This window comes from Lepidochelys kempii, chromosome 1 (assembly GCF_965140265.1).
Source record: "Lepidochelys kempii isolate rLepKem1 chromosome 1, rLepKem1.hap2, whole genome shotgun sequence".
In the NCBI taxonomy this organism is placed as follows: Eukaryota; Metazoa; Chordata; order Testudines; family Cheloniidae; genus Lepidochelys; species Lepidochelys kempii.
Genome location: NC_133256.1, coordinates 33,139,945 through 33,155,684, shown reverse-complemented (window position 1 = coordinate 33,155,684; position 15,740 = coordinate 33,139,945).

Here is a 15,740-nt window from a genome sequence, read left to right as displayed (position 1 = left end):
CTACCTCTCCCCCCAGCTTCGTGTCATCCACGAACTTGCTGAGGGTTCAGTCCATCCCATTATCCAGATAATTAATGAAGATGTTGAACAAAACCAGCCCCCAGGACCGACCCTTGGGGCACGCTGCTTGATACCGGCTGCCAACTTGACATGGAGCTGTTGATCACTACCCATTGAGCCCAACAATCTAGTCAGCTTTCTATCCACCTTATAGACCAGTCATCCAATCCATACTTCTTTAACTTGCTGGCAAGAATACTGTGGGAGACTGTATCAAAAGCTTTGCTAAAGTCAAGCTATATCACATATACTGCTTTCCCCATATCCACAGAGCCATTTATCTCATCATAGAAGGCAATCAGGTTGGTCAGGCATGACTTGCCCTGGGTGAATCCATCTTGACTGTTCCTAATCTTTCCTAATCTTGACTGTTCCTTTCTCTCCTCCAAGTGCTTCAAAATGGCTTCCTTGAGGACTTGCTCTATGATTTTTCCGGGGGACTGAGGTGAGGCTGACCAGTCCGTAGTTTCCTGGATTCTCCTTCTTCCCTTTCTAAAAGATGGGCACTATATTTGCCTTTTCCCAATCGTCTGGGAACTCCCTCAATCGCCACAAGTTTTCAGAGATAATGGCCAATGACTCTGCAATCACATCAGCCAACTCTTTCAGCACCCTCAGATGCATTAGATCCTGCTCCATGGATTTGAGCATGTCCAGCTTTTCTAAATAGTCCTCAATCTGTTCTTTCACCATTGAGGGCTGCTTGCCTCCTCCCCATACTGTGCTTCCCAGTTCAGCAGTCTGGGAGCTGACTTTGTCTGTGAAGACCGAGGCTAAAAAAGCATTGAGTACTTCAGCTTTTTCCACATCCTCTGTCATTAGGTTGCCTTTCCCATTCAGTAAGGGTCCCACACTCTCCCTGACCACCTTCTTGTTGCTAACATACCTGTAGAAACCCTTCTTGTTACCCTTCACATCTCTTGCTAGCTGCAACTCCAATTGTGCTATGACCTTCCGGATTTGGCTTTCCTGATTGCAGTGGGGGAGGTTTAGGTTGGATATTAGGAAAAACTTTTTCACTAGGAGGGTGGTGAAGCACTGGAATGCGTTACCTAGGGAGATGGTGGAATGTCCTTCCTTGGAAGTTTTTAAGGTCAGGCTTGACAAAGCCCTGGCTGGGATGATTTAGTTGGGGATTGGTCCTGCTTTGAGCAGGGGGTTGAACTAGATGATCTCCTGAGGTCCCTTCCAAACCTGATATTCTGTGATTCTATGATTACACCCCTGCATGCTTGAGCAATATTTTTATACTCCTCCCTAGTCAACTGTGCAAGTTTCCACTTCTTGTAAGCTTCCTTTTTATGGTTAAACTCACCGAAGATTTCTCTGCTAAGCCAAACTGGTCACCTGCCATATTTGCTATTTTTTCTGCACATTGGGATGGTTTGTTCCTGCACCCTCTATAAGGCTTCTTTAAAATGCAGCCAGATCTCCTGGACTCCTTTCCCCCTAAGCAGGGTACCAAGACTTGAGCAGTGCTGGAGGAAGACCAGAGGAGCTGTGGAGCTTCAGCCTGGAAACCCTCCAGGCTGCAGGCCTTGTTAAAGGAAAGGTACTGGGGTTGTAGAGGGCAGCCCAAGGGTAGGCAGAGGCAGCAGGTCCAAGCCTCCCTTGATGAGTGGCACTTACACTGCAGTCCGCCCCAGGGAGCGGGGCTAGCTGATGACTGGCAGCGGCCACAGACTGAGGTGAGGTGGGGATAGAGGGTGGGGGTTCTCTGGGGAGGGGAGACCCAGATCTGTGGGGGTACTGCCAGGGGGCCAAACCCTGACCTGAAAGGGGCACGGAGGGACTCAGGCCCAGTGGCAAGCAGCACACAGGCCTGCAGAGGAAGCTCTGGAGGCTGGAAAAGCTAATTCCCTGGACGACCAGCAGGAGGTGCCGCAGGGGGTGAGTCGCCGCCCTGCTACAGTACCCATCCAGACACTAATTATGCATTTTTATTTATTATTAAGCACCTATCACCTAGTCTGGATGCTTTTACAAATTTAAATATAAAGAATAAAAGTAATAGTACATAGATCCATTGTGTATGGCCCATAGACTGTAAACTCACACCTTGACAGTAAACTATCTCAGGCAGGCTCTGTCTTTTTTATTTGTCTGTTCAATGTTTAGCATAATGATGCCATAACCCTTCATGGCAATTTCTGGGGCCCACCTTAATATAGATCTATATATTATTGTCATATGTACTGTTAGACTCATCAAGTATTCTCTATATTCAGATGTCTCTCTCTCTCTGTAAGCCACATGATCACTGACAAAACCTCTATATACCATCAGGTATTCTGTATTTGCCACAAATGTTTCAGAAATCTATTTTATGTAAGTTTTAGAGTTTTTTTAAAAATTGTTTGAACTATGTTTCATACCCTTGTTGCTGAAAAGCCATTCTTGGAGTCTAATAATACAGCACTTAGGGAGAGCCACACAAACTTCTATAAATGACTAAAAGTAACTTTTCTATACCTAAAAGTATCAAATTTCAAAAGCCTGATATCTTGGACTAGAGGTGAGTGCCACTGATTTTACTGGGATACTAGGAATCTCTCCTACCCAGAGATTTTGGTTCTAGCTCCTCAGATCATATTTATGTCCAGGAAAACAGTTACTTCTGCCAGACTGAATCTTACCAATCCTAGACCATTGGCGGGAGCAAGTTTGGGGGGGAAGATACACTGGAGAAGAGTAGACACATGGCCTATTATTATCATTGGTAAAGAATTGTGTTAAGATAGCACCTAGGAGCCCTAGTCATAGACCAAGACTCCATTGTGCTAGGTGCTGTGCAGAAAGATAGTCCCTGCACAAAAGAGCTCACATTCCAAGTAATGTGACTGTATACCCCTGCCCTGTGTGTGTGTGTGTGTGTGTGTCTGTGTATTTGAGATATCATGTTACTTTCTTGTACTTAAATAAATAGTACTATATAACCTACAGTAAGGACATTACTAACTATGTGTTACAATGCTCCTGGCCTCTAAAGAGGATAAAAGACTTAATACTAGTAGATATATTGGAGATTCTCAGCTATCTCAATCGATAAAGGACTTGAGCTTTGAAGCAGAAGGCCCTGAGGCCCAGATCCACCATGGTATTACACTCTGAGTCACAGCACATGGCATATGGACCCTAAATACATTTGTGACTCTGGGCCAGAGTTCTTTTCCCTAGTGCTGACCACAAAGACCTGTGTGATATAGCAAATGTTATAAATGATAACCATAGCTGTGTGTGTGCAAGCAGCCCCACATCTGTTACACATTGTAATCCAATATGAATCTACCTAGTCTATTTATTTTTTCTGTCATCTAAACCAGTTGCTACTCTGACCTTCTTCTTGACTGGCTTTATATGACCCCCACTACTATAGTATCTGAGTGCCTCACAGTCATTATTACTGTCCCTGTGTGATGGGGGGTACCAGGCATTTGCTGCCTCCTGCCAAAGGCCCCACCCTAGGAACAAGTATTGCTGGAAGGGAAGAGCATCAAGGTCAGATATCCAGGAGTTGCCCAGAGAGGCCTGCTGTGATCAGCTGTAGGCAGAACCAGCACAAGTTGGTCCTCCAGCACCTAGAAGGGCTGGGGGCTGGCAGAGGCCAATCAGGGCTCACCAGACCACAAAAAAAGACTGGATGCTTCTGGCTACGGGCCAGTTCTAGGTGAAGCCAGGACAGGGAAGTCTTGCTTTCCCTGTCCTGGAAGTCGGAAGAAACCCTGCAATCCTGTGTCCTGACATGAGGAGCTGTTTTGGTGGTGAGTGCACACCATAACACCCCATTTTACAGATAGGAAACTGAAGCACAGGATATAGTAAATCATTTGCCTAAGATCACACAGGAAGGGCTTGTCTACACTTACAGCACTGCAGCGGTGCTGCTGTAGCACTTAGTGAAGAAACTACCTATGCTGATGGAAGAGCTTCTCCTGTCGATGTAGGTACCCACCTCCCCAGGAAGCGGTAGCTATGTTGAGGGGGGAAGCCCTCCTGTCAACATAGTGCTGTCTACGTCAGGGCTTAGGTCAGTATAACTATGTTGCTCATGGGTGTGGATTTTCCCCTCCAGGCTGTGTATATGACCTCCTCCTGTCTCACAGTGGAAGGAAAAATTCTAGGTTGAGGGATTGATGCTACCACCATTTCAACGTAGGGAGTGACTAATTTCTTGACAGGTAAGATTGAAGCTACCCTTCCATTGTAAGCCTGTTTTTCACAGGCATACACCCCCTGTGAACTTTCCTAAAGCTAAACCAATCCAACTGAAAGTTGACAGATATGATTCTGAGTCACAGCACATGGCATATGGAATGTTTAACACAAACTGGATGAGGCATTTCAGAGAGATGGGAGTTGAAAGAATTAGGTGATTCAGATTTTCCTGATGTTTGTGTATGAGGATATGTCCTTATGACTTCTAAAATGCCAGCCCTTGATCCTCTAAATTGGTTTTAAATTGTTTTAGTGAGGACTGGTATCTATGATTAGATACTACTTCAGGGGGAATAGAGGGTTATTGTCACAATTACTTAGCCATCTAACGTGGTTTCAGCATATTTTATGGTTTTTAGTTGTATATCAACCTGATGCAGACTTCATAAATTCAATAGTTAATGGGCCACAATGGAAGAGAAGTAGTAAAGGAACTCTGTGTGTGTGTGTGTGTGTGTGTGTGTGTGTGTGTGTGTGTACACACATGAACAGAGAGCATCACGTGGAACCTTAATTTTAGGCTGTCATACATGTGGTTGGGCTCCTCCTGCTTTCACATCATCAGATTGATGTGGGAGAATCCAGCCACTGGATCCCTGGGTGTTTTAAATCTCTGGAGACTGAACAGAACCCCTGTCATGAGAGTTTAGAACATTTGGTTCCTCTGCACAGTCCCTGGAAGCAGTGCTGATTGCTCAGACCATCTGTAGCTTAAACACACCCTCTCCCAGAACTCCACCCAAAAGCCTGAGCTTTCTGGTTTACTTCTTCAATAGGTGTAACATGGTACGTGTAGACACTTTGCACAGACGTCTACACATTATTGCTCTACTTAATCACATACAACAATAATAAATCCTACACGCATTACTCTGCCTCAGTTCCCACACCACTTCAAAGCATTCTTTACACTAGGGTCAGGGTCCTCTGTGGTACCCAGAATCTTTTCCCTGCAGCTGCATGACTTCTCCCTAAGTCAGCTTGCTTCCCCTGAGACTGGGTTTTGTCATGTCTGTCTCTGTCTTTGGGAATTTTCCATTCTTTCAAAACCAGTCTCCTGCAAAGGGAAGGTGAAAAGAACTGTTTCCCTCTGTGGTGCAGTTATTCTTTCATACTTCACAGGTAAGACCTCGAGAGACAAGGTGGATGAGGTAATAACTTTTATTGGACCAACTTCTGTTGGTGAGAGAGACAATCTTTTGAGCTTACACTGAGCCCTTCTTTAGGTCTGTGTAAGCTTGAAAGTTTGTCTCTCACCGACAGAATTTGGTCCAATAATAGATATTACCACAACCACCTTGTCTCTGTAATATCCTGGCACCAACATGGCTACATCAACACTGCGTACTGGTAATACCTGTTCAGGTGCTGACAGTCCTTTATAGGCTATTGTCCCTGGTCTGGCAGAGTTGTGATTTTTTTTTCTTTTTTTCTTTTTTTCACGCTTGTAAGCCATGGTGGTTACACAGACCTAGAGGCAGTCCATGATACAGCCATTTCGTACTAACAGCTTCCTAATAACTTCATAATATCAACTAACTTGTCCAGATTGTTAGGGTCTTTTCCTTCTGGTAAAATGCTCTTCAAATTTTCAAAGAATTCAGTTGAATTGAGTGGTGAATTTGTGACTTTTTTCACTAGATTTTATTAGCAATTACTTGCAAAAATATCAAAAGGAAAGAATTCAGTTATTTTTGGCAGCCAGGTGGGAGAGTTACACCTTCTAGTCCTAAATGTGTGTATTCACTGTCACTGCACAGAAAATGGAGGTCAGCAAGAATGTGTTCCACAGTCAAAATAACTTGTAGGAGCTATAACAAAGAGGTATGGGTACTGGGACTTACCACATAATGGGGAACCAGTGATAAGAGTGGGAAAACAAACCCTCCTGATTGCAAGTGCAGTAGTAAAAGGATCCTATTTTTTGTATCCATTGCTTGTTCTTTTAATTAATTATGACAGCTATTCCCAAAAATAAAATGTAAAAGAAAATTATATACAATGGGCAAATGGTGCTAATAGTGGTGTCTCATAACAAGCTATAATGGACGCACACAAATATATATATCGACTCTCCTTATTCCTTTAATTCGGCACTGGTATAGGACAACCTCTGCATGATACGGGAAGACTGCCCCCTTCCATGGAGAAATGAACAGAAAGATGTTACAGAGGAAGGAAATCTTTGCAAAGTACATGTTGTGGAGTTTCCTCCAAAGACATTTGGGGACCTGCAGAGCTTGAAGGGGCAAGGATTTCCAGCCTCACATTTGCTGGGAGTCACCAGACCTTGGAGAAACAAAATTGGAAGCATTGAAAACTGGAAGGAGCTTTTAAAAATGTTGTCTACTAACTGATCTGGCCTTAAGACAAACACAATACCTCTGTGAAAAGGAGCTAGTAATATTCACCTGTTTGATAAGGAAGTTTTGAGACCTAATTATCCTGAGGTCCCAATTCTGCATCTGCTGAAGTCAATCGGACCTTTCTCATTGAATTCAGTAGACCCAGGATCAGGCCCTTAATGCACTTTCTGATGATTTGAGGAATGTTGTCACATCACAACAAATTCTTATGAAGAAAACTGAAAGTGACCACGGAAAAAGCTTAAAGCTTTATTTCTTAACAAAAAGAAAAGGAGTACTAGTGGCACCTTAGAGACTAACCAATTTATTTGAGCAAAAGCTTTCGTGAGCTACAGCTCACTTCATCGGATGCATTCAGTGAAACCTTTCTTGATTTAAGTTATTTTTGTTCATATTGGTTGACTACATTTTGTGCTGTGTTTGCTCTATTGTTAAATAAAACCCTTGGATTATGAAATTAACAGAGTACTTAAGTACAAGTTTAACTTTAAACCAATGGGACTACTCATATGCATAAAGTTAGGCAAGCTAAAAAAGTACCTTGATGAATGGGGCCTCTAAGCACTCCATCCAGCATCCATTGAAATCAATGGGAGACTATTCGCTGACTTCAACTGGTGTTGTATTAAGCCCTATGTCTGTTAGTAAATAACACAATACCTCAGTAATAGCAAATAGGAGAAATTCCGCCTCTTTTGGTGAAACAAGAACTTCTGAAGATCCACAGTTGCCAATGCACAAGGCATGCTGATATGGAAATCTGCACTTCTTGAAAGACAATAGAAAACCTGTGGATTAAAAGTTATGCTCAGAGTCTGCTGTCAGCCTCTGAAGCACTGAATTCCTTACAAGTTTTGAAGCAATGCAGCACAGATCTGAGGATGGAATTTGACCATGTGAAGATTTAACAGAACTGAAATGATAAATGAGTTATAATGTAAGAAGATTTATATCACTTAGAACAAATGAAAAAAATCTGATCCAATCAAGCAACAACTGAAAAAAGGGAAGGTAGGAAAATGCATTTCTGGACTGAAGGAAAATGAATGATAAAGTGAATGCAACTGTCACTTCAGATTATTCAGAGTAGCACCGATCCATCAGAAATTATTTCAGTACTCTGATCTCACACACACTGCTTTGCACGTATTCTTAAGACAAAACAATACCAAGGTAACCTTTTTTAATAGAAGCAAAAAAAGGGGTTTGTCCTAAATCCCAGAGAGAGAATCTTGTAGGAATTAGATACTTTCCTACCTTTTACTTCTAGTGTTAGCATATAGGTAGGTACAGTAGGTTAATCATAGGTTTCAGAGTAGCAGCCGTGTTAGTCTGTATCCACAAAAAGAAAAGGAGTACTTCTGGCACCTTAGAGACTAACAAATTGCATCCGATGAAGTGAGTTGTAGCTCACGAAAGCTTATGCTCAAATAAATTTGTTAGTCTCTAAGGTGCCACAAGTACTCCTTGTCTTTTTAGGTTAATCACGTAGTTAAGACAGCACTTAACAGCATTACATGGTATTTACACACATACAGCTAAGTGAAAAGAAACCAGGGGAAGCAACAGAGACAAAGGAAACAACACAGACAGTTTTAGTCACACAAGTGAGCAGACAGAGGAAATGTAGTTGGGAAAACAAAAGACGACGCAGTAAAGGAAACAAACAAGCAAACAAATCCCAAGGCTGAACCAAGCCATGAACAAAGGCCCACTACTAAACAATTTATGGACCTCTAAAAATAAAAGAGAATTTCTCCATCAGAAAACAGAAACATTTGTGCCCATTGACATTCTCATATCCCAGCTGAAAAAGTGTATGCTGCTACCCCTCTTCCTTCCCCGCCCCCCCCCCCCAATATTCCATAAACATTCACTTGAATTCGACTCGATGGAAGGCAATGATTTTAGTCAGCATGTTGCATCCTCTGCAGTGACTCTTGAGCAATTTCCACACAGCTAGAGCTGTGCAAAACTTGTCATGTTCTGTTCACATACACCCCAACTTGCCTAATAAGTTTGCTGAAATGTATGTGGCCTACACAGTTTGTATTTCCAATTACTTTTCAGATTTGTTCAGAGGAATATGTAAAGAGATGGTGTGACCTTCATGAAATTCTGTGCATCACATGTGGTTTAGTAACAATTCACAAGATGAGACGTCATTCAGTCCAGAAGGCATACCAGGTGCCTCATATCATTAACACCCCTCCCCTCCCAAGCCCCTCAAAAATGTGTGCTTCTCCAGAGACAGCCTGAGATTTCACTCTGAATTCCAATGGAATGTCTGAAGGGTTAGAAAATTGACTGAGGAGCTTGCAGGACTATTAATGTTGGTTTTCAGTAAGTCTTGGAGCTGGGGAAGTTCCAGAAGACTGGAAGAAAACTAATATTGTGCCAATTTTTAAAAATGGTAAACAGGATGACCCTGGTAATTATAGACCAGTCAGGCTGACATTGATCCTAGGCAAAATAATGGAGCAGCTGATACGGCACTTAAAGAATTAAAGAATTAATGTAATTAATGCAAATCAACAAGGTTTTATGGAAAATAGATCCTGTCAGACAAACTTGATTTTTTTTTTTAAATGAGCTTACAAGTTTGATTGGCAAAGGTAATAGCATTGACATAATGTACTTAGACTTCTGTAAGGTGTTTGATTTGGTATTGCATGATATTTTGCTTTAAAAAATTAGAATGATACAAAATTAACATGGAACACATTAAATGGATTAAAAATTGGCTAATTGATGGGTCTCAAATGTAACTGTATACAGGGAATCATCACCAAGTGGGTGTGGTTCTAGTGGGGTCCCACAAGAATTGGTTCTTGGCTGTATGCTATTTAACATTTTTATCTATAACCTGGAAGAAAACATAAAATCATCACAGATAGAGTTTTCAGATGACACAAGAACTGGGGGAATTATAAATAACGAAAAGGACAGGTCATTGATTCAGAGCAATCTGGATTGCTTGGTAAACTGGGTGCAAGGAAACAATATGCATTATAATGCTCCTGAATATAAGTGTATCCATCTAGGAACAAAGAATGAAGGCCATATTTAAAGGATGCAGGACTCTCACCTGGGAAGCAGTGACTCTGAAAAAAGATTTGGGGGGTCATGTTAGATAATCAGCTGAATATGAACTCCCAATGTGATGCTGTGGCCAAAAGAACTAATGTGATCCTTGGATGCATAAAAGGGGGAATCTTGAGTAGGAGTAGAGAGGTTATTCTTTGTCTGTATTTTGCGGCCACTGCTGGAACAGTGTGTCCAGTTCTGGTGCCCACAATTCAAGAAGGTGGTTGATAAAATGGAAAGGGTTCAGAGAAAAGCCATGAGAATGGTTAAAGGATTAGAAAATATGCCTTATAGTGATAAACTCAAACTCAAAGACCTCGATCCATTTAGCTTAACATAAAGAAGGTTAAGACTTGATTACAGTCTATAAGTATCTGCATAGGGTACTCATTGAATAATGGGCTTTTCAATCTAGTAGAGAAAGGTATAACACAATCCCTTGGCTGGAAGTTGAAGAAAGGCAAATTCAGACTGGAAATAAGGTACACTTTTTTGCAAGTGAGGATATTTAACCATTGGAACAATTTACCAAGGGTTGTGGTGGATCCTTTATCATTGGCATTTTTAAAATCAAGACTCAATGTTTTTCTAAAGACATGCTCCAGGAACGATTTGGGGGAAGTTCTATGGGGAAGTGTTAGACAAGAAGTCAGACTAAATGATCACAATGGTCCCTTCTAGCCTTGGAATCTATGAAAGGGGGAAAAAACTGCCAAAGAGGAATTTTCTTTAGGGGCAAATTAACCTGTAATTGTCCATTACAGATGTTTTGCACCTTCCCCTGAAGAATCCCTTATCCCTGCCAGAGACAGGATGCTGGGCTGAAAGGACCATTGACTTGACCCAATCTTCCTATTCCTATGCTCCACACTGGGGTAAAATCTTGCTCTGACCCTCCCAAAATCAATAGGAGTTTTGCCACTGACTTAAATGGGGATTGAATTTCATGCAAGGGCTCTGGACCTACCAAAGAAGAATCCATCTGAAGTATAACATTAATTCCAAGGTATGCTGGGTCAGTTTGGTTAGTTCTGAGTGAATACTCATGCAGTACATACGTGATTGATAAAGCTCATAGTTATGTGTCTCACTGTTGTGCCGCAGTGCTTTGATTTAAGGTGACCCCAGTAACTTGGGATATGAGAGGGGTCTTGTTATTGCAAGTCCCCATAGATCTGCATACAATACTCCCCTCTAAAGAATAGACTTTCTTTTTGTTCTAGAGCTGTTTGTACAGTTCAATGGAGAAAATTAAGCTCCTCTGTCATAAAAAATATAAAGCTGCCAGATATCTCTGGAAACAAGCCTGAAAGTTCCTCCACTAGAGACAGGAATAAGTAAATCAAAAAAAGATCAAAATGAGCAAAGACGCAGTTAAAGAAGAGTCAAGATGAGAGGGCAACAGCCTGTACTGAAGCAGCAATGGCCACGGGAATCTTATGTTACCAAGAAACTGAGAAAAGGAAAATTTACGCTGAATATGAGACTAACTATTCAGGCTGTTCTTCCTTGCAGTGAGGTCTATTAGACTGTGAAATAGGCTCTCAAGAGAAGTGATGGCAGCTCCATCACTTGGGTAATATAATTGCTGTATTTTATGCCTTTGGTAAAGCCTGAAAGCCCTTCTCTGAACTGAATCCAAACCAGAATATGCCTTTCTAATGAAAACAGAATACTTAATAAAGATACTAGAATATTTATTTATTCTGTGCAGCTTTAATGCTTCTGTGATCCATGAATAGTCCACATGTTTATAAGCCAAAGCGTACCGTTAAATTTTGAACTACAGCAATTCCCCATGGCTCTGGCAGCATTGACTGGTTTATCTTGTACACAGTCTTTCAATTTTATTACTTATGTGTTTGAATTTTGAGTTAAGCCTTTCTGTTCTTTTTGGTATTGTACATCTGTGCCCCTGCCAGTGAACAGACCAATCAGTGTTGGCCCCACTACTTCCCACTTCCAGATTGTAAGGGAGGACAGACCTGATGAGGTATCTGATGCATATCATGAATATTGTCATTTTTTGGCCAGCTGAAAATTGTGGTCAGTGTTTGTCATCTGGCATTTCATGAATTTCTTCCAGCAACTCACAGAAGCTACTAGATCGCACGCCCTGGTTCTCATGGGCGACTTTAATCATTCTGATATCTGCTGGGAGAGCAATACAGCGGTGCATAGACAATCCAGGAAGTTTTTGGAAAATGTAGGGGACAATTTCCTGGTGCAAGTGCTGGAGGAGCCAACTAGGGTGAGAGCTTTTCTTGACTGCTGCTCACAAACTGGGAAGAATTAGTAGGGGAAGCAAAAGTGGATGGGAATCTGGGAGGCAGTGACCATGAGTTGGTCGAGTTCAGGATCCTGACACAGGGAAGAAAGATAAGCAGCAGAATACAGACCCTGGACTTCAGCAAAGCAGACTTCGACTCCCTCAGGGAACTGATGGGTAAGATCCCCTGGGGGAATAACATGAGGGGGAAAGGAGTCCAGGAGAGCTGGTTGTATTTCAAAGAATCCCTATTGAGGTTACAGGGACAAACCATCCCGATGCATCAAAAGAATAGTAAATATGGCAGGCGACCAGCTTGGCTTAACAGTGAAATCCTTGCGGATCTTCAACATAAAAAAGAAGCTTACAAGAAGTGGAAGATTGGACAAATGACCAGGGAAGAGTATAAAAATGTTGCTCGGGCATATAGGAATGAAATCAGGAAGGCCAAATCGCATCTGGAGCTGCAGCTAGCAAGAGATGTTAAGAGTAACAAGAAGGGTTTCTTCAGGTATGTTGGCAACAAGAAGAAAGACAAGGAAAGTGTGGGCCCCTTACTGAATGAGGGAGGCAACCTAGTGACAGAGGATGTGGAAAAAGCTAATGTGCTCAATGCTTTTTTTGCCTCTGTCTTCACGAACAAGGTCAGCTCCCAGACTGCTGCACTGGGCAACACAGCATGGGGAGTAGGTGGCCAGCCCTCTGTGGAGAAAAAAGTGGTTTGGGACTATTTAGAAAAGCTGGACGTGCACAAGTCCATGGGGCTGGATGCGTTGCATCCGAGAATGCTAAAGGAGTTGGCGGCTGTGATTGCAGAGCCATTGGCCATTATTTTTGAAAACTCATGGCGATCGGGGGAAGTCCCGGATGACTGGAAAAAGGCTAATGTAGTGCCCATCTTTAAAAAAGGGAAGAAGGAGGATCCTGGGAACTACAGGCCAGTCAGCCTCACCTCAGTCCCCGGAAAAATCATGGAGCAGGTCCTCAAGGAATCAATCCTGAAGCGCTTACACGAGAGAAAAGTGATCAGGAACAGTCAGCATGGATTCACCAAGGGAAGGTCATGCCTGACTAATCTACTCGCCTTCTATGATGAGATTACTGGTTCTGTGGATGAAGGGAAAGCAGTGGATGTATTGTTTCTTGACTTTAGCAAAGCTTTTGACACGGTCTCCCATAGTATTCTTGTCAGCAAGTTAAGGAAGTATGGGCTGGATGAATGCACTATAAGGTGGGTAGAAAGTTGGCTAGATTGTCGGGCTCAACGGGTAGTGATCAATGGCTCCATGTCTAGTTGGCAGCCGGTATCAAGTGGAGTGCCCCAAGGGTCGGTCCTGGGGCCGGTTTTATTCAATATCTTCATAAATGATCTGGAGGATGGTGTGGATTGCACTCTCAGCAAATTTGCGGATGATACTAAACTAGGAGGAGTGGTAGATATGGTGGCAGGTAGGGATAGGAAACAGTGGGACCTAGACAAATTGGAGGATTGGGCCAAAAGAAATCTGATGAGGTTCAACAAGGATAAGTGCAGAGTCCTGCACTTAGGACGGAAGAATCCCATGCACCACTACAGACTAGGGACCGAATGGCTAGGGAGCATTTCTGAGGAAAAGGACCTAGGGGTGACAGTGGACAAGAAGCTGGATATGAGTCAACAGTGTGCCCTTGTTGCCAAGAAGGCCAATGGCATTTTGGGATGTATATGTAGGGGCATAGCCAGCAGATCGAGGGACGTGATCATTCCCCTCTATTCGACATTGGTGAGGTCTCATCTGGAGTACTGTGTCCAGTTTTGGGCCCCACACTACAAGAAGGATGTGGAAAAATTGGAGTCCAGCGAAGGGCAACAAAAATGATTAGGGGTCTAGAACACATGACTTATGAGGAGAGGCTGAGGGAACTGGGATTGTTTAGTCTGCAGAAGAGAAGAATGAGGGGGGATTTGATAGCCGCTTTCAACTACCTGAGAGGTGGTTCCAAAGAGGATGGTTCTAGACTATTCTCAGTGGTAGAAGAGGACAGGACAAGGAGTAATGGTCTCAAGTTGAAGTGGAGGAGGTTTAGGTTGGATATTAGGAAAATCTTTTTCACTCGGAGGGTGGTGAAACAGTGGAATGCGTTACCTAGGGAGGTGGTAGAATCTCCTTCTTCTGAGGTTTTTAAGGTCAGGCTTGACAAAGCCTTGGCTGGGATGATTTAGTTGGGGATTGGTCCTGCTTTGAGCAGGGGGTTGGACTAGATGACCTCCTGAGGTCCCTTCCAACCCTGATGTTCTATGATTCTATGAATGACTACAGGAAAATGAAGTTAAAAAGGTTTGAGTGAGAGCTCCAAGTTTCATTCCAGCCAATCTGTGGCTGGATTATTAATAATACCACCACCTACCTCTTACATATAGTACTTTTTATCAGTATATCTTAAAATGCTTTACAAAGGAGGTAAGTAGTATTATTCCCAGTTTACAGATGGGGAAACTGAGGCACATAACGGTTAAATGAATTGCCCAAGGTTACCCACTGGCAGAATTGAAAACAGAAGCCAAATGTAACTGGGTGCCTGAGACCACACAGAGAATGCCACACTCAAGGAAGACTGCAAGAATCTGGGCAGATAATCCCCTCAAACTGGTGATTTATTCTATAATTAGATTCACCAAGCCAGTAAGAAAAGAGTTTCTACAGTAGCACACTGATTAGAAGCCAAACACAGTGCCCTTTAGCATTGCAGCCCTTGGGTCCCATCCAGACAACCAGGTCTAATATAGCTAGAGGTTACTGAAAACCATTTGTGAGGTTCTCACCTAATCCCAAAGGATCAGACACTTACCCCCAAGTCAATATGTATCTCAAATCTTACACAAATATAATGTTGTCAGCCAATCCTTAGTAAACTAACTAAAGATTTATTAAAAGAAAAGAGTTATAAATGGTTAACAGATAAAGTATATATAAATGATTGCAAAGTCCTTATATCAGGTTTGTATCAGTGATACAGTTCAGGATCCTGACGCAGGGAAGAAAGGTAAGCAGCAGGATACGGACCCTGGACTTCAGGAAAGCAGACTTCGACTCCCTCAGGGAACGGATGGCCAGGATTCCCTGGGGGACTAACTTGAAGGGGAAAGGAGTCCAGGAGAGCTGGCTGTATTTCAAGGAATCCCTGTTGAGGTTACAGGGACAAACCATCCCGATGAGTCGAAAGAATAGTAAATATGGCAGGCGACCAGCTTGGCTTAATGGTGAAATCCTAGCGGATCTTAAACATAAAAAAGAAGCTTACAAGAAGTGGAAGGTTGGACATATGACCAGGGAAGAGTATAAAAATATTGCTCGGGCATGTAGGAATGTTATCAGGAGGGCCAAATCGCACCTGGAGCTGCAGCTAGCCAGAGATGTCAAGAGTAACAAGAAGGGTTTCTTCAGGTATGTTGGCAACAAGAAGAAAGCCAAGGAATGTGTGGGCCCCTTACTGAATGAGGGAGGCAACCTAGTGACAGAGGATGTGGAAAAAGCTAATGTACTCAATGCTTTTTTTGCCTCTGTTTTCACTAACAAGGTGAGCTCCCAGACTGCTGCGCTGGGCATCACAAAATGCGGAAGAGATGGCCAGCCCTCTGTGGAGATAGAGGCGGTTAGGGACTATTTAGAAAAGCTGGACGTGCACAAGTCCATGGGGCCGGACGGGTTGCATCCGAGAGTGCTGAAGGAATTGGCGGCTGTGATTGCAGAGCCACTGGCCAT